The following is a 19,209-nucleotide window of genomic DNA, read 5'->3' on the forward strand; positions in this document are numbered from 1 at the left end:
GAGCGAGACTCTGTCTCAAAAAAAAAAAAAAAAAAAAAAGAAAAGAAAAGAAAAGAAAAGAAAAAGAAAAAGAAAAAGCTGTCAGTGCCCCCATAACCTTTCGTAGCGATGGTGAATCTTATGTGCGCACCTGCCGGGGCTCAGGGGTGCCCTGATCGCTGGCGGTCTGCGCGGTGTTTCTGTAAGAGGTCAGCACTGGCCTCAGTGAACTCAGTGAAGAAGATCCCACTTCCCGTGTGGGCAGGCAGCACTCAGTCCATTGAGGGTCCAGATGGAAAGAAAAGGTGGAAGAACGGTGAATTCCCGCTCTCTCCCCTTGAGCTGGGACACCCACCTTCCACGGCCCTGGGACATGGTGCCTCTTGCTCTCAGGCCTTCACTCTGGACTGGACCTACACTATGGGCTTTCCCAGTTCTCAGGCTTGCAGGTGGCTTACATGAGACTTCTCAGCCTCTGAAACCATGGTGGCCAGTCCTTCATAATAAATATTCCACGCTTATGGTGCTAAAGTGTACGGTGGGCCGATACAGAGTTCGAAACGCTGACTTCCTTGCTGCTGTGTGACACCCACTTTTACCCACATACCTGAACTTTGGGAATGCTTTTGGGGACTAGCATTCTGAAGAACATACCTTTTGCAATTGCTCTGTAGAGAAAAGAACACTGGCTTTTCAGTCAGTTGATTCAAATCCAGTATCTAATTGTTACTATTAGAAGTAAAATATTTAACATGTTTAACCCCTGTATATATCAGTTTCTTCATTTGAAATATGTATTTAATGCAGATGGTTAAACTGAAAGAGCCCCTTGTAACACATGCCCACGGGGGCTTCAGGAGCTGGGAGCGTTCACCCTTAGAGCCGCAGTGGGGTTGGAGCCCACAGCCTGCCTGCCTGCAGGCTCCCCTAAAGGCCTGAGCACTGGGGAGCTGAAGAAGTGAGCCACACCCCCATCACACGCCCGGTGAGAGGGACAAGGGAACATTTCCCATTTCAGCAGGATTTCAGTGACTGGTGAACAAACGACTGATTAAATGAATGAATGAATAAATACATTTATTATTTGTTCACAGTACATTTTAATCCTGATTTTTATTAACTCTGAATTGTGCTTTTGAGATTCAATTTACACTTTTAGTAACCACATGCTGTAAGATCCCACTGAAGAATTTATTGCTAAATTGAATTTATTAATAAATACAGATTTTTCCCTATTTAGGCCTGGTTTTAGAAATTATTTCAGAGAGAATTGTTGAAACATGAAAATAGGAAAATAGAGTAATTTACCAATAGCATTTCTTATTTCATACTGTACTGATATACTTTCTAACTCCTCAGTGTGCATTTATCTCTAGGTGGTACTTCCTATTGTCTGGAAGCCCTGACCATGTTTATGTCGTGATGGCTACATAAAAAGGCAGGATAACTGTCTCACAGTAAAGACTTCGTAATCTGGAAGCTCCCAGGAGTCTAGTGTCTTACGTAATCCACTAGAAGACATGTGGACCAGCAGAGAGCTCAGAACTGTCTTTCACTGACACCCAGCCAGCTGCCCATCCCCAGGCCACACTGCAGTAGCCTCAGGAGGCCAAGACAGACTCAGCCCATAAGTTTGGGGGTTTGTTTTTCATCTCAGCAGTCAATCATTTGTGCAGTTGTGAATGTTGCACAGATGGTGGCGCTGACCCTGGATGGAAGAGGTGGTGTTTTCCAAGCTTGTCTTCCCAATACGGTTTCAATGTTGTATTGTATGTTTGAATTTCTCCTTGGGGACTGATACATTTCCACCTTTGAAGGGCTTCCTCGTGTTTTGTTTGTTTTGTTTTTATAACGTGATTCTTCTTTAGCATGGTGAAAGGCAAGTAAGAAGATTCCCATTTGCTTCCATGTCTTTTTTCCCATCTGCACACCGAAACACTCTAGAAAGCCCACCGCTACCACCGGTGCCTGTAAGAGAATTGAGTAGTAAGTGGAACGTCACCAAAATGGACCAAAATTGACCCAATAACTGCTATTTGCTTACAATTTAAAAAGAATTCATATTTTGACAGACCTTAAAGATGTAACACAGTTTTAATTTGCAGCTTACAAATAACCTTTTTGACAAATTACTAAATGAATGAGATAAAACTGGTTTTGAAAGCTTGACCATCCTCAGAGTTGGTCTCTCTAGAGGAAAAAGATACTAAACTACAACACTGTTTTCTACCATCAATATAAAGCTGTGTGCCCCTGCAGGAAAAAACATTAGTTAAGAAAATTCATTGTTTTCAATGAATACACCATTTAATGAAGAAGGTGATTTTATAAAAAGATAACTATAAAAAATCTGATACAGGAAAATTTAATATAAAGAAAGCCAGTTGACTGAGAGGGTCTTCTGTTCTGGAGATGGGTTTGGGAAGCAGCTTTTAAAATAACTCAAGAGACAGAAGCAGAGCCAGTTCTCTTTTGTAAAATCATTTTATTTCTCTTCTTTATATGGCAACAAAATACAGTGTTGGTTCTCATTCGTCGACTTGCTCATCAATCACGGTCTGTAGATGGAGGTAAAGCACAGATGTTATTACGCCTTGGCTTACTAATTTGTTCACACGTACACATGTCTTAGCCTCTAGACACCTAAGATTAATGTGTTGTGTTTCTGTGATGTGCTCTACACACTAAATACCGAGTACACGATAAATAATGGGTGCTTCCATACATTAGATTTCTACCTAGAAAAAATAACAGAAAAAATGGTGCAGAAGCAAATAGCAAAACAAAAAACATAGATTTCTAGATTTAAAGCCATATTTTATAATATCCAATGCATTAGATAAAAAAAGTCCCACTAAGTCCAAAGATGGATTGTTCCTTTAAAGAAATACCACAAATGAAATATTTTTAATCAAGAAATTATTGTAAGGCCCATCACAGCAAAATAAAACATCTTATTACCTGTATTTTTGTTTTGTTTTTCTCTTCTACTATGGAATTTTAGAAAGTGTACAAGAACACAACTCTGTAAGTTGGAACTGTTTAAGAAAATATTCTGAGGCTGGGTATGATGGCTCACGCCTGTAATCCCAGCACTTTGGGATGCTGAGGTGGGAGGATCACCTGAGCTCAGGAGTTTGAGACCAGCCAGAGCAACAAGGTGAGACCCTGTCTCTACAAAACATTTTTGAAAATGTAGCCAGGCATGGTGGCATGCCTTTATGATCCCAGCTACTGACGAAGCTGAAGTGGGAGGACTGCTTGATCCCAGGAGTTCAAGGCTACAGTGAGCCGTGCTCATGCCACTGCACCTCAGCCTGGGCAACAGAGGAAAACACTGTCTCAACAAAAACAACAGAAAATAGAAGAAGAAGAAGAAAAGAAAATATCATGATAATGCTATAACGTCTTTTTTATCAACTCTATCTGGACCAAAACTTGAATGTGGAACTCATATTCATAATCAGTTCATGAATATACACATAATATTTAAAGACTAAAAACAATAAACTATGAGGAAAATTACTGTTCAAACTTTGAACATTCATCTAACTACATATTTTTTCTTCTCACTTTATCTTGAAGATTATGATTATAAAATAATTGTAGTAAGAATCTGTGAAAAATAAAGCAAAATAATTTAAAAGTCATAAATAATTTTGTGTAGTGATTAAATATGCTTCTCTTGAAAGGACATTCTTCACTATGAGAGTTAATAGAATGCCTTTCATTTCACAGAATTTGTTAAAATACGCTATGTGTGAAGAGCCATCCTGTTGTAATGAGGAAAAATAATTAAGAGCCAATTTTTTTTTAAACACTGGAAAGGACAAAGAGAAAATGAGTCCTAAGGGAAATGCACGTCTGTGTTACATTGAGTGTAATTAAAGAACGACACATCATTCCTGGTTCTACCACTTTGACTTGCAAGTGAAGCAGCAAAATGGAAAACAAAACAACACAAAACACAAACACATACCCCTGACTTTACAGAGCTCAGCAGAAGGGTGGCAAAGGTAACACTCGTCTTTAATATAAAACCATTTATGCATTGAATTCTTGGAAGTGTTGAACATGGCATGTCTTATTTTTCTAGGTCCACCAAGCAAAAATATAAGGTTCGCCATGATTAAAATAAATTGCTAAAATCTATACATTCAAGCTGAGGGTACAGGCAATGCTGTGCATTGTGTTTCATTGAATAAACATTTTATATTTTCAATTGGATGGATAAACTACTAACAATGTAAATCTATGCTATGATTCCTTTTTTTTTCAGTTTAAATACCTTATGACATCCAGATTTTTTCCAGGGGTATGTTGACTGGGATACTAGCAATTCTCTCCTATAAGAGGATCAGCCATCAAAAAATCTCTAATAAAAATTAATTTTTTTCTAAAGAAAAAAGTTTAACTTTCTTATTTGCTACCTTCAGTTCTCATCAATCTTTTCCACTCTCATTAAATCTATGGCCACTATGTATGCTGAGTAATTATCAAAGACATTTATTGGTTTGAAAATTCGAAGGTTAAAATCATAAAGTATGATTCAGTAAGTTTTCAAGCAAAGGAGCTCTTTTGTTTGTTGTGTTTTGTGCTTTTTTTTTTTTATGAGATAGTCTTGCTCTGTCACCCAGGCTGAAGTACAGTGATGTGATCTCAGCTCACTGCAACCTCTGCCTCCCGGGTCCAAGCAATTCTCATGCCTCAGGCTCCCTGCTAACTGATATTACAGGCATGCGCCACCGTGCCTGGCTAATTTTGTAGTTTTAGTAGAGATGGGGTCTCACCATGTTGGCCAGGCTGGTCTCCAACTCCCTGCCTCCAGTGATCCACCTGTCTCAGAATCCTGAAGTGTGGGGATTGCAAGTATGAGCCACCACATCTGGCTCACTGTCTTTTTGGTGTTGTTGTTGAGTAATGCATATTAAGACTTCCTTAATAATGTTCCTGCAGCTCTTACACTACCCATAATTCCCACTACAGTCCAGTCCCTCAAAGGAGCCCCACACCCAGTCACCACCCAGACCACTAGAATGTTTGCAATATTCATTTTTAGTGAGGAAAATTTTTCATTAAAAAAATGAACACTGGCTGGTGCCTGAAAGAACTTTAGATTATGTAGCACTTAAAATACATGTCTATATATGTATGTATTCAAGCTTAAATACACGAATACCAAGAAATTTTAAGATACATTCAACAAAGAACAAACTCAGAATAATTTTTTAAAAAGTACAGTGTTAGAATAAACTTTACAAAGCACTTTTCACAAAATTTCTAATATTCTTAGAAGACATTTGAACATTATTGTCTTTATAGAGAAACTGTCTTAAGCACCAAAGAATTCCCTTTTATATTAAAGTAATTAATCCCAATGCCTATACAAGTGTTATACTCTATTGATGTGATTTTATTAGTTTCCTTTAAAACACTATTACTTATATTAGTTAATGGGTAGCTTATTTGTTTTATGTTTACTATGAAGATTTTCATTTTGGGTCCAGATGCAGTGGCTCACACCTATAATCCCAGCAATTTGGGAGGCTGAGGTGGATGGATCACTTGAGGTCAGGAGTTTGAGACCAGCCTGGCCAACATGGTGAAACCTTGTCTTTACTAAAAATACAAAAATTAGCCAGGCGTGATGGTGGGTACCTGTAGTTCCAGCTACTTGGGAGAACTGCTTGAATCCGAGAGTCAGGTTGCAGACAGCTGAGATTGGGAGACATGTTCCATGCGCTCCAGCCTGGAAAACAGAGCAAGATTCTGTCTCAAAAAAAAAAAAAAAAGGACCGGGTGCAATGACTCACGCCCATAATCCCAGCACTTTGGGAGGCCGAGGTGGGTGGATCACGAGGTCAGGGGTTCGAGACCAGCCTGGCCGACATGATGAAACCCTGTCTCTACTAAAAACACAAAAATTAGCAGGGTGTGGTGGCGGGCATCTGTAATCCAAGTACTAGGGAGGCTAAGGCAGGAGAATTGCTTGAAACCAGGAGGTGAGGTCTGAAGTGAGACAAGATTTCACCACTGCCTGGGTGACAGAGCAAAACTGTATCTCAAAAACAAAAAAAGATTTTTGTTTTTGTTCTCTAGGTCTTTTAACACACCCTGTGAGTATCCGAATGACATGATTCTTAAGATCTAAGCTACACTTATTCGTGAGCGTTAGACTTATGTGGGAAGCCATTATGCATTTCACTCTGTGTAACCGTCACTGAGCAACTCCTGGTCTCATTGAAAGATTATTAGGTAAAGCTCATTCGTTTATTCACTCAGTTACTTAGTAAACACCAGTATGACATTTAATGTCTGCCAAGTGCTGTCCTAAGCACTTTGCAATCTCAATTTATTTAAGAAGATTAAATAAGTATAAATATACACACATAAAATATCAGCTCAATAACGATTATGTGCATCTACCCTAGGAAAGACATTCATCAGTGGCTTTCAGTTCCTCGTAATCTATAGTAATTTCACGTAGCAATCTGTAAATTACTGGTTTAAAACTGCCCCACGTCCAGATTGCTGCGTAGCTGGGCTTCCTCCCTGCCATCTATTACAATTACCGCTGACACAGCCACGATACACAACCTCCTTCGCATATGTTATGCATCCAATTGCCATGCTCAATAATAATCCAAACATATCATTAGCAACTCAACCGCACAGCTCAAAGCTAAACAAACAGCACAGCACCATTAGTTCCCAATATAAGAAAATTTGATGTTGCAAGAATGTTTGTTATAATTTTTCAAATTATAAGTTATTTCAGGGACATAATACTATTTCTACCAAATGGTAAGGGTGAAATTTAGATTTAGATCATCCACATGATCCAGACATTCATAGGATAAAAGAGTTAAGCTATAGCCAATTACATTTTGTAGCACCATGTTGGAGTGCTTCATTGGAGATACCCACCAAAAACTGCATACTTGCTCTGGACAAGCCCTTGACTGGGATGAGGTTACATTTCTTTCTTTCTTATTTTATGCTGAAATCAGCATTTCCATGGGAAAGAAAGGAATGTTGCCTAAGTTGACAATAATCTTGCCTTGTTCTTAATCTAAGGTGGAAAATAATCAAGTGGATCACTTGAGGCCAGGATTTGCGACCAGCCTGGCCAACATGGCGAAATCCTAATTCTACTAAAAATACAAAACTTAACTGGGCATGGTAGGAAATGCCTGTGGTGCCAGCTACCCAGGAGGCTGAGGCAGGAGAATCATTTGAACTCGGGAGGCAGAGGTTGCAGTGAGCTGAGATCGCACCACTGTGCTACAGCCTGGGTGACAGGGTGAGACTCCATGTATCAGGAGCGGTTACAGGCTTTCATAAATACTCCATGTATTCAGGTAGCAGTTACAGGCTTTCATAAATTTAAATACAATTGCATCAGAATATATCTTACAATTCAGCAAAATAATATGCAATATTTTAAAATATTACATAATTTAAAAAGATAAGAATGTCCTTAGGAGTTAGAAAAATGTAAAATGGCAATGATACATCATTTTAGACCCAACAAATGGGCACAATGTAAACTTTCCCTGAAAATACAAATGCTGGCAATTATCTGAGGAGAGACTATTTTTAGAAACTACGAATACAATGTAACCTGTCATACAGCCTTGCGAAATCAGTAATATTTAAAGAAGTCAAGATGTGCATTGTCAGTACACAAATTTCTCTTTACAGGTATGAGTCCTAAGTGACACCTTAACAGGGAGTCAAGAATAGTAATTTTTATGGTAGCATTTTGTTTAGTAGCCAGAAAACCTTAATTATTTCACCAGATTGACAAAATGGATAACTGAATTGTGATTCGTTCGTAACATTTAGTATTTTAGAACAGTTTCCATAAATAAATTAGCATACATAATTTCAGTTTATAGAAATCTCAAAATCATGATGTTGAATACAGCAAAGTACAAAATTCTACATCCACCACGAGGCAGAAGTAAAACATTAGTGCAGAAATAAAACAGCTCTGTGCACACACAAAACAGACCTGTAGCACAAGATTGTGGACATGCGTACACAAGAATGACATGTCCCAGCTGTCAGACCGAATCACAGGTACGTGGGTGCGATAGGCCTCTAGCTGTGTTTTGATGTTTTATTAACATTATATTAAGAGAGAAACCTGAGGAAAAAATGTTGGAAGCTGTCTAATCTGTGTTACGAATGCATGGTTATTCACTACATAGCATTCGATACTTTATAATTGCAATTATAAAAACGACATGCTTTAACACATTGAAACACCATGAGAACATATAATGACTTTGGAAGGCAGCAGGAAAGCAACTAATCTTCATTTCTTGAAGAAGTGAGAGTTGATGTAGTGGATTAAATGGGATCTGCCCAGGCCGGGGGCAGCGGCTCACGCCTGTAATCCCAGCACTTCGGAAGCCCAGGGCGGGCTAATCACAAGGTCCAGAGTTCTAGACCAGCCTGGCCAACAAGGTGAAGCCCCGTCTCTACTAAAAATACAAAAATTAGCTGGACATGGCAGGAGGCACCTGTAATCACAGCTACTTGGGAGGCTAAGGCAGGAGAATTGCTTGAACCTGGGAGGCAGAGGTTGCCGTGAGCTGAGATTGAGCCATTGCACTCCAGCCTGGGCAACAAGAGCAAAACTATGTCTCAAAAAAATGGTATCTGCCCAAAATTCATGTCCAGCTGGAACCATGGAAGGGTATTTGGAAACTGAGTATTTCCCAATAGAATTATGTTGAGAACCTTGACAAGAGATCAACCTGGATTTAGGATGGACAGCTAAGTCCAGTGACTGGTGCCCTATAATAAAAGAAAAGGGAGATGTGATTCAGATTGAAGGTGGTGTGAGGATGGAGGCAGAGATCATGGCGGATGCCTCTAAAAGCCAGGGAACTGAGAGGATTCCCACCAGAGGTGGGGACAGATGCCTGAGCAGATGCTGCTTCAGAGCTTCCAGAAGGAACCAGTCCTGCTGACAACTTGATTTCAGACTTCTGGCCTCCCTGAAATGTGAAAGAATAAATTTCTGTTGTTTTAAAATACACAGTTTGTGGTAAATTATTACAGCAGCCCTAGTAAACTAATAAAATTGGATATGCATTGAATTATGGGTGGGAAGAATCCACATGAAATCCAAATATATTTTCTGTTTACTTGGCATAATAAATGGTCTGTCACAACCATCGCTCCATTTACAAGTGCTGTCAATATATTTCTTTACTTCTTAAAATGAAAAGTCTGAATTTTAGCGATTTCCTTGAATATACATATAATTCCAATATTCTTCCACATATCAAGGACCTATGTGTCAGATGTGATGAGCTGAAGATTCTAGCTCCATCCCCTCTGAATTTTAGTTTCCAAAATCATAAAATAATGCTGTCAATAGAGTTACCCTAGAGAGCTGTAGTCTGAAGTCATACAGCCAGTCTTAGAAAAATTTAAGTAAGGCCAGGTGTGGTGGCTCACACCTGTAATCCCAGCACTTTGGGAGGCCAAGGTGGACAGATCACAAAGTCAAGAGTTCAAGACCAGCTTGGCCAACACGGTGAAGCCCCGTCTCTACTAAAGGTACAAAAAAATTAGCCAGGCGTGGTGGCCTGCACCTTTAATCCCAGCTACTGGGGAGGCTGAGGCAGGAGAATCGCTTGAGCCTGGGAGGCACAAGTTACAGTGAGCTGAGGTCGCGTCATTGCACCCAAGCCTGGGCAATAGGGTGAGACTTCATGTCAAAAAGGAAAGAGAGAGAGAGAGAGAAAGAAAGAGAGAGAAAAAGAAGGAAGAAAAATTTACCTAAAATATTTACAATCCGCATGCTCAGTGTTGCTTTAGGCACAACTGTCCAACCACGTTTCATTATGATGCTCAGATGTACCCCCAGGGTGTTTAATAACAAAACACTGTGCTTACCCCGAGCTTCTCCACCTTCTCAAAATACTTCTCAGTTGATCATTTAAAAATAGTTTCACACTTCTGTAAATAGATATTACTCTTTAAAAAAATGACGAACACTGCCACTACTAATAATATTGGAACAAAGCCGAACACCTATCGAGTGTTCACTTCTGCTATTTTGCAAATGTAATCTCAGTCAATTCCAACAACAACCCTATCAGGCAACAGAGACAGTAATCGTATTGGCTGTAAGTATTTTTGAGGATAAAATGGTAGCAAATGTATGATACTCAGAGGAATGCCTAGTATCCATCAAATGCAGTAACCAGTAAATATTAGGCCAGATTCATGTTTTACTGAGACTGCCCAATGGTCGGTTTGTTTTAAGTGATTGAAATGAGTTGCTCATTTTTAATTTATCCTTTTTAATTACCCCAGTAGGTTTTAAGGATTCGATTTCAAGTTCTAATGTAAGAATGGAGATTCATGCACTTGCAATGATGAGTGAAAGCAACAGCGTTCACAAGGATGTCCACTTCCACTGCGTGTGCTTTGCAAATTAATCAATTCCAGAAGTCTGAAATCAAGTTGTCAGTTCCAGTTCCATGGGGGACTAGAACCTGCGGAGGTACTGGCCTTGGATGAAGGCAGCCTCAAATGTTTTCTGCCCTACTGGTGTCCAGAACAGTGGGTGATACGGTTTGGCTCTGTGTCCCCAACCAAATCTCATCTTGAATCGTATTCCCATAATTCCCATGTGTGTGGGAGGAACCTGGCAGGAAATAATCGAATCTTGGGGCGGTTGCCCCTGTACTGTTCTCATTATAGTGAATAAGTCTCATGAGATCTGATGGTTTGATAAAGGGAAACCTGTTTCTCTTAGCTGTCACTCTCTCTCTTTGCCTGCTGCCATCCATGTAAGATGTGACTTGTTCCTCCTTGTGACTGCCTTGATTGTGAGGCTTCCCCTGGCATGTGGAATCCTAAATCCAATTAAACCTCTTTCTTTTGTAAATTGCCCAGTCTCAGGTATATCTTTAACAGCAATTTGATAATGAATTAATATATTGGTCATAACATGGTGGTGGTGGTTGTTTTCTAGAGTTTCTTTTTTTTAATTAATTTTAATTTTGATTTCAATACATGTGCAGATGTGCAGGTTTGTTACACAGGTAAAAGTGTGTCATGGTGGTTTGCCACACCTGTGAACCCATCACCTAGGTATTAGGCGCAGCATGCATCAGCTATTTTTCCTGATGCTCTCCCTCCCTGACCTCATCCCTGGACAGGCTCCAGTGTGGGTTGTTCCCTTCCCGTGTCCATGTGTTCTCATTGCTCGGCTCCCACTTATAAGTGAGAACATTCGGTATCTGATTTAAGTTCTCTATTGCTTAACTCTGAGCGTGTGTTATGGTTTTGCATGGGTCATGATTGCATTTTCTGTCTCCTGGGCCAAAATATCGGAGGCTTTTCCAAATGCAGACATTGACGGAAAACTCTGGGACAGCCTGCTGTGGTTAGGAAGACAAGAAGCTCCAAGAATTCATAGTGACAGAGAACATTCTGCATAACAGATAGGAAAGGTTTACATAAAAATAAATTGCTTCAAACTTTCTAAACAATTTACAGAATGCGTGACGGGGACTGAATAAAAAGGATCATGACACTAAAACCAGACAGGTTTGCACAGCTCGAATCCAAGGAGCAGGAGCACCATGAACAGTCATTTCATCACATTACTTAAGAGACGAGGCAGGTTACATAGAAAAGAAAACCTGAAGATAGCTACTTTTATCCAAATGAACAGGCTTTGGTGAACTTCTACTGTTATTAAGTTTTTGGTATACAAACCAGTAAAATAACCAACACATAGTACTAATTACAAAAATATATATTCAACCTTTCTCCAGAATGTGTTTTCCCTTCATGAAGTCCAACCAAACTTTATACTAGCTATAGTATTTATGTGTATACAAACCAGGAAATTCTACTAAATTTAACTTCTGCTAGCGTCAAAATTCCAATAGTCTGCTAAACCAGATTTAATGAAATGTATTGCATCCTTTTCATTCTATATACAAGTATTTTTGTAGAATTTTAACTTTCAAAATCTGAGCTTTATCATAGCAGATTGCAAAGTACATGATGCTGACCAGAGAGCATTTACACAAAACCTGCACACAGAGGCCTCCACAGAGCCACTGGCTCGCACTCTGGTACAATTTCTAAGACTTTGATAGGGGCATATCTGAGAAGTAACCTACAAAATGGAGAAGAGGATAAATAATGATTAGCTAACAAACAGGAAAAATGTCAGTGTGCGGAGTTCGGAGTACAGGAAAATATCTGTGCTGGTCCCAGATACAGTCTTAGACCCGCAAGAGCTGTGCATCCTTAGAAATGGCATCCAAATGGGGCAAGATGAGTGATAGGCTTGGAATAGAATCTAGGTTGACTTAGTTATGTCTAAATATAGGCACTTTCTTTTCTCTATTAAAGACACCATTTTTGCTTATTCATATTTTTAATCCTTTATGGCCCAAGGGAAACAATGTTAAGCCCTAGGCTAACAGGAAATAATTTATTTATGTGACAGTATTAAAGGGTTGGGAAATCAACATCTTGAGAACCAGGGGAAAGTAAAGAAAGCACAGAGCTATTTAGATCTGAGTGGAAAACAGGATTTAGCTTATAACTACTTTCAAATACATAGTCTGTTATGCAGCATACACTTGCCAATCGTCCACTGTCTCATGATGAACTGAAGGACAAAAAAGAAAATGAGATTTAGGTTAAGAACAGGAACACATCTTAAAGGGCTGTTAACACCAGGAAAACGTTTCTCAAAGGAAAACACAAATTAGTTTTGAAGGAGCGCATTGGTCCATTCTCACACTGCTATAAAGCAATACCCAAGACTGGATAATCTATAAGGAAAAGAGGTTGAATTGGTTCACAGTTCTGCAGGTTGTAGAGGAATCACAGCTGGGGGAGGCCTCAGGTAACTTAGTTACGGCGGAAGGAAAAGCAGGCACACTTTTAAACGACCGCAGATCCTGAGAATCCAGCATGAGACTAGCCCTAGTCAGATGGAGCTAAACCACTAGAAAGTGCCCCCAAGATCCCATCACCTCCCACCAGGCCCCACCCCCAAACTTGGGGGTTACCATTGAAAATGAGATTTGGGTGAGGACGCAGATCCAAACCATATCAAGGAGTGTTTTCCAATTGAATAGTGTTTCCCTTCTCTACTATTTCTATTCGTCAGTGTGCTACCACATGTGAACATGTAACATCCCACATAGTTTATCTCCCAATATCTGCCACAAGAAAGAATTCAAAATTTTGAAAATTTACACTGAAACTACTGTTCATTGTCATAACAAAACAAACACGGAAGTGCGATTCCCCACGATCTCTGTGCGATCTTAAGTTCCTGAAATACAGTTTCTTCTCGTTTGATTTTACTACCTGTGTTTACAGTTTCTGACAAATACAAACATGTTTACGGTACATGTGTTTACACTTGGATACGTGTATTTAAATTATGGGACGTTAGCATTTCTCTCCAATCATAAACAATGCCATAGATACATCGCTCTTTTGTAAAAGTAAACAAAAAAACAATCTTGGTCTGTTTTTTTAGTTTGCTTGTCAGCTAATGAAAAGTAAAAACAAGCTGGATTCAGTGACTTACCCTGTAGTCTCAACACTTTGGGAGCCCAAGAGCTCCAGGCTGCAGTGAGCTGTAATCACGCCACTGTACTCTATCCTGGGCCACAGGGTGAGACCCTGCCTCAAAAAGAAAAGCAAATACATGTGGCACACACCTGTAGGAAGTCATTGTACTTATTTGGCCTAGAGGAGCCCAGCTGACCCCTCCCAGCTCTACCCAGCTCTGAGGACTCTGCCATGAGGTAGCACACTACTTTCAAATCAGCATTCCTAAAACACATTTATTATAACGTTTCCTCTTGTAAATTCATCAGTGTTTCTCACCAAAACATTTCCATAAAAATGCTCTCCATGGGCCGGGCGCGGTGGCTCAAGCCTGTAATCCCAGCACTTTGGGAGGCCGAGGCGGGTGGATCACGAGGTCAAGAGATCGAGACCATCCTGGTCAACATGGTGAAACCCCGTCTCTACTAAAGATACAAAAAATTAGCTGGGCATGGTGGCGCGTGCCTGTAATCCCAGCTACTCAGGAGGCTGAGGCAGGAGAATTGCCTGAACCCAGGAGGCGGAGGTTGCCGTGAGCCAAGATCGCGCCATTGCACTCCAGCCTGGGTAACAAGAGCGAAACTCTGTCTCAAAAAAAAAAAAAAAAAAAAAAGATGCTCTTTATGATCTTATTCCACCCTTTATTTCCATCAATAATCTTCTTCTCCCCTAAAGGCAGAGGTCACGAAAGATCAGCCCTGCATTTTACTAAACACAATTTTTATTTACCTAATTGCTGCAAAACAGCAGCAAAACTATTGATCCATGCATTCAGCAGAACAAAGCCCAGCACGAGAACCACCTGGGGGCTCCTTTGCCTGGGCTCAGAAGGTGGCACCCCAGTATACAGCACACTAGAGATTGAGAACATGCAGGAACAAGGTCACTCTGACCTTCCTATGCCTTTCTCCCCAAAAGCAGGCCATGAAGGGATTTTTCTGACCAACCTTGCCTGAAATACCCTCATTCTAGATGGGTCCTGCCCTCTCTCCAGATGCCAGGAAGACTCTGAACACACGGACCCTGCTAAAGTCACCCTAATTTGTCCAAACCTGCTTCCTCATGGTTGTCCATTCTTCATTGAAGAAAAGCACAAACAGGCACAATTTCCCCTACATCTTTGGGTTTCATTTCTAAAGTCTCGCATGTCATATAAAATTTCAGTTAAATAAATGTGTTGGGCTCTTCTCTTGTTGATCTGTCTTTTGTCAGGGAATGTCAGTATCAACCTTTCGGTGGGAAAGGGAAAGGTAAGATTTTTTTCTCGCTCGCACATATTAGCATCCAAGTCTACTGTGCATTACAAAGTTTGCTTTTGAGGTCAAATTCGAATATTACCTCCTTTTTGAAACTGTCACTGATTCACATACCTCCCTGGTCAGAAGAAATTCCTCACTCCTCTATCCTCCCAATGCCTGTAAGGATATCTTTCCTCTCTTCAAATGCAGTAGCACTGGTTTTTATTATTGTGCATCTGGTTTTTATTCACCAGATTTTAAAAAAGGAACAGTGGCTCCTAAATAAATATTATTGGATTAAATGTACTATTTATTTGCATTGGTTCCATGCACTAATGTAATTGTGTTTTTTGCCATTAAAAGTAATTGCAAAAACCGCAATAATTTTTGCACCAACCTAATAGAACAGCATATATTACGAAGCACATGTGTATAGTGTGTTGAGAAAAATCTAGCAAATTCCTTTAATGATCTGCTTTTAATAGAAATTAGCTTTCCACTCCCAATCCTGCTGACTCCTACTTCTAATCAAATCATAAAATAGAGACGGGACAGATTTAGTTTCTGGAAATTTTTCTTTCAAATATGAAATACTTCAGAATGAGAAGGAAAGTGACTCGCAGTCATGCAGGAATGGCAGAACCTCTCAGCCTGCAGGCTGCTGCTTCCAGCGCACCTTGTGATTTGCCTAATTCATACTTCAAAGGCGTGCACTGATGAATATGCATTGTTTCTTGGTGAGCACACGATGGTCCCACAGAGTGATACTGATTCTTGTCCTCTAATTTGTGGTGCACTCTTACGAGAGAGCATTTAACACATTCCAGTCTTTGGATTACATCTTACTCCAAAAATAGCTTTAAAAATACCGTCTTCTAAAAGCAGTGTACATTCTCTTTTTATATGTAAAAAATAAAATAAAAATCTGATCCTTTATGGTATTCTGCAATATTTTATGTAGAATTTTGGCCTGTTGTTTTCAACATTCGAATAATGGGAGGAAATGGACACCTGGACTCTAGTCTCCCATGACTTAGGGAGAAAGGATTTGTAGCAAATCAATCTGCGACCGGAAGATAGATATGTGTACTTTTCCCTCAATTCGAGAAGCAACATTAATCTATGGTCAGCAGCAATGGAAAAACAATGCAAGAAAGATTATCGAAGACGAAGCCAGAGGAGAATGGGAGCTGGAATCTTCTCCCGGGGCGGCAGCTCCGGCATGAGATTCATTAATGCAGAGAGAGAAAGACTGCTTTGCTTTTAGGCTGGCATCCCCTGGTGAAGAGAATTTTGTATGGGATTTAGCATTGCCATCAGACTTCTTAAGCCCTGCAGGGGAATTAATAACATATTAGGGGATTCTTCTGCAGTTTTTGCCTCCAGTGTTGGTTTTTTCAGGTGAGTTTCACGCTCCCTCAGTTCTAATGAAGGCATTAAGCATTCTCTTGGGAGCATTATAAGTCAGAACTGAAACTTGGGCAAACATTTTTCCCTGTAGCAGTTTGGGCATAAGAGTCTCTAGCTTCCAGTCTTTGCTTGCTGAAATGAATGTTTCAACAGCTTCATGCCAGTCTGGTCACCACAAACCCCTAAATTATGTGTCATATTTTATGCTACTGATCAGTTGCATGCAACACAAATAAGACTGTTAGGCTCATAAAGTTGTTCGGCTGGCATGTTTCAAAGGAATGTCATCTAAAATAAAGCCTTGCTTAAGGTTAAAATGCATTTTTCATAGTACAGAAAAATAACTTTCTCTGATTGTTCCTATTGTTGACTTTAAAAATCATACATTTTTGTCTTTTTTCTATCATGCTCTCATTTCTTGATTAAATAGTCCTAGCACCCTTATCAAGCTTCATTTGACCATGTATGCAAGGGTCTAATTCTGGGCTCCGTATTCTCTCCCATTGGTCTGTGTCTTTTTTGTTTTTATTTTTAGTAACCACAGTGTTTGATTACTGTAGCTCTACAGTCAATTTTGAAAGAAGAAAGTGTGAGTCCTTCAACTTTGTTCTTTTTCAAAATTATTTTGAGCTGAGCACAGTGACTCACACTGCTGGGGCCAAGGTGGGAAAATCACTTGAGCCCAGGAGTTCTAGAACCAGCCAGGGCAACAAAGCAAGACCTCATTTTGGAAAAAAAAAATTAAAAAAAATTAAAAATGGCTATTCAGGATCCTTTAAGACTTCACACAAATTTTAGGATAATTTGTTTCTATTTTTGTTTAAAAAACTGCTATTGGGATTTGTACAGAGATTGCACTAAATCTGATCTCTCTGGATAGCATTGGCATCTTAACAATAGTCTTTAAATGCATGAAAATGAGATTTTTTTCGTTAATTGTGTGTCTTCTTTATTATCTTTCGGCAACATTTTGTAGCTGTGGCTGTGATATTTTTAGAAGTTGATTGACACTGATGACATGCGCATGTTTTAAGTTAAGAAGACACCGGCTGAGTTGTGCTGTAACTAACATTTTAAGCCTTGGCTTCTTTTCTTTTTAAATTTGCAGTTGATAATATGTTTTTCAAAGGATTATAAAAAAGACAAAATGGGACAGTTTGGGCTAAGCATTACCATATACATCTTGGCACACAATTAAGTAAATTGTTTATAATAATTGTTATATATTTGCTGTTGCCACCAATAATTTAGTTATTGGTTTACAATTTTAGTTATTTTGGTTACTAGAGCAAGATTACGGACAACTTTTTGTTTATTATTTAGGTAGAGGAGATAGCAACATAAATGTATCAGACAGCTTACAACACAGTATTTTATAAAAAATCATCAAAATATCAGTTTTTAAAAATTCTGACTGAAGTAAAGAGATTAAAACAGCAGCATATCACTGTAAATTCAAACAAGAACATGCAGTTTCTTTAGGCCAAATTATCATTATCACTCAGGAAAGTCCAAAAGAATAAACAGCGAATACACCTCCAAAGCAGACGTTTGATTTAAACGTAGTGTTAGACAAAGTCCACATGAGGGGTAATACATCTTTCCTTTTTACTTTCAGCAAGTTGGGTAACCTCTTAGAGATCTGTACTCTCCTTGGTAGTATTTTATAGATCACGGATTAAAATTTTTGCCATTTATTTATAGTCTACTGTCATTCCATTATATTTCTGTACTGGAAATCTTAGAACCAGTCTTTTAAGAGAACATGATTTCCTTAAGAAGTGGTGAAAAGCAGTGTGTAATATACTGTATGTCTTTGCTGACTGCATTGCAAATGAATAACACAGAGTGACACCGAAGAGGTTTTTGAAGAGACAATCAATGTAATTTTATCTGAAATAAATATTGCAGTGTTAATAAAAACAATATGCAGTTTGTTTGCACATATTTTTAGTAATACTTCAGTATTGGCCAGATTGCAGACGTATATGAATACATATATTTCATGTGTGTGTCGTTTTAACATTGGCAGACTATTAAATTTATAAAGAAATGTCAATATGATTTCTGATTATCAGTATAAAAACATAAAATTTTTATATAATGGTCAAAATAGCCATTTGTTTCTTCTAAGGAAAAATGTAAAAATTAATTCCTAATATAAATTTTCCCAATGACTTATATGCAGATAAATAAAACTTATTTAAGATTTAAAATTAGCACTGCCCTCCTTGACCCAGGATTTCCAAGCACCTGTTGTAATAGAGTTTGGAAAGGGAAAATTGGATAAGTGTTTACCATTGAAAATTGGCATAATTCATAAGGGGAAAGGAAAATCAGACATCTTGTTTTGGGTTGAACTGTGTCCCTCAAAAAGATTGTGAAGTCCTCATTTCTGGTACCTGTGTATGTGACTTTATTTTGAAATAAGGTCTTGGAAGGTGTAATCAAGTTAAGATGAGGTCATTCTGGGGTAGGCTGGGTCTTAACTCTAATCATTGGTGTGCTTATGAGAAGAAGTTCAGAGATAACCAGAGAAATACCCAGTGATGATGGTGGCAGGGCCTGGAGAAATGCATCGACAAACCAAAGGACGCCAGGAAATGCAGGCAAGAATCAGACAACTGGAGAGAGGCCGGGCAGCTTCTCTCCCAAACCCCTAACACAGGAACCACACCTGTTAATGTGGTTTGGATGTGAGTCACTGCCCAAATCTCATGTCAAATTGTCATCTTCAGTATTGGAGGAGGGGCTTGGGGGGAGGTGATTGGACCCCACCTGGTGGGGGTGGATTTTCTCCTTGCTGTTCTCATGACAGTGAGAGAGTTATCATGAGATCTGGTTGTTAAAAAGTGTGTGGAACCTTCCCCCTCATTCTCTACCTCCTGCTCTGGCCCTGGAAGATGTGCCTGCTTCCTCTTCACCTTCTGCCATGATTCTAAGTTTCCTGAGGCCTCTC

This window comes from Callithrix jacchus, chromosome 13, assembly GCF_049354715.1.
Source record: "Callithrix jacchus isolate 240 chromosome 13, calJac240_pri, whole genome shotgun sequence".
In the NCBI taxonomy this organism is placed as follows: domain Eukaryota; kingdom Metazoa; phylum Chordata; class Mammalia; order Primates; family Cebidae; genus Callithrix; species Callithrix jacchus.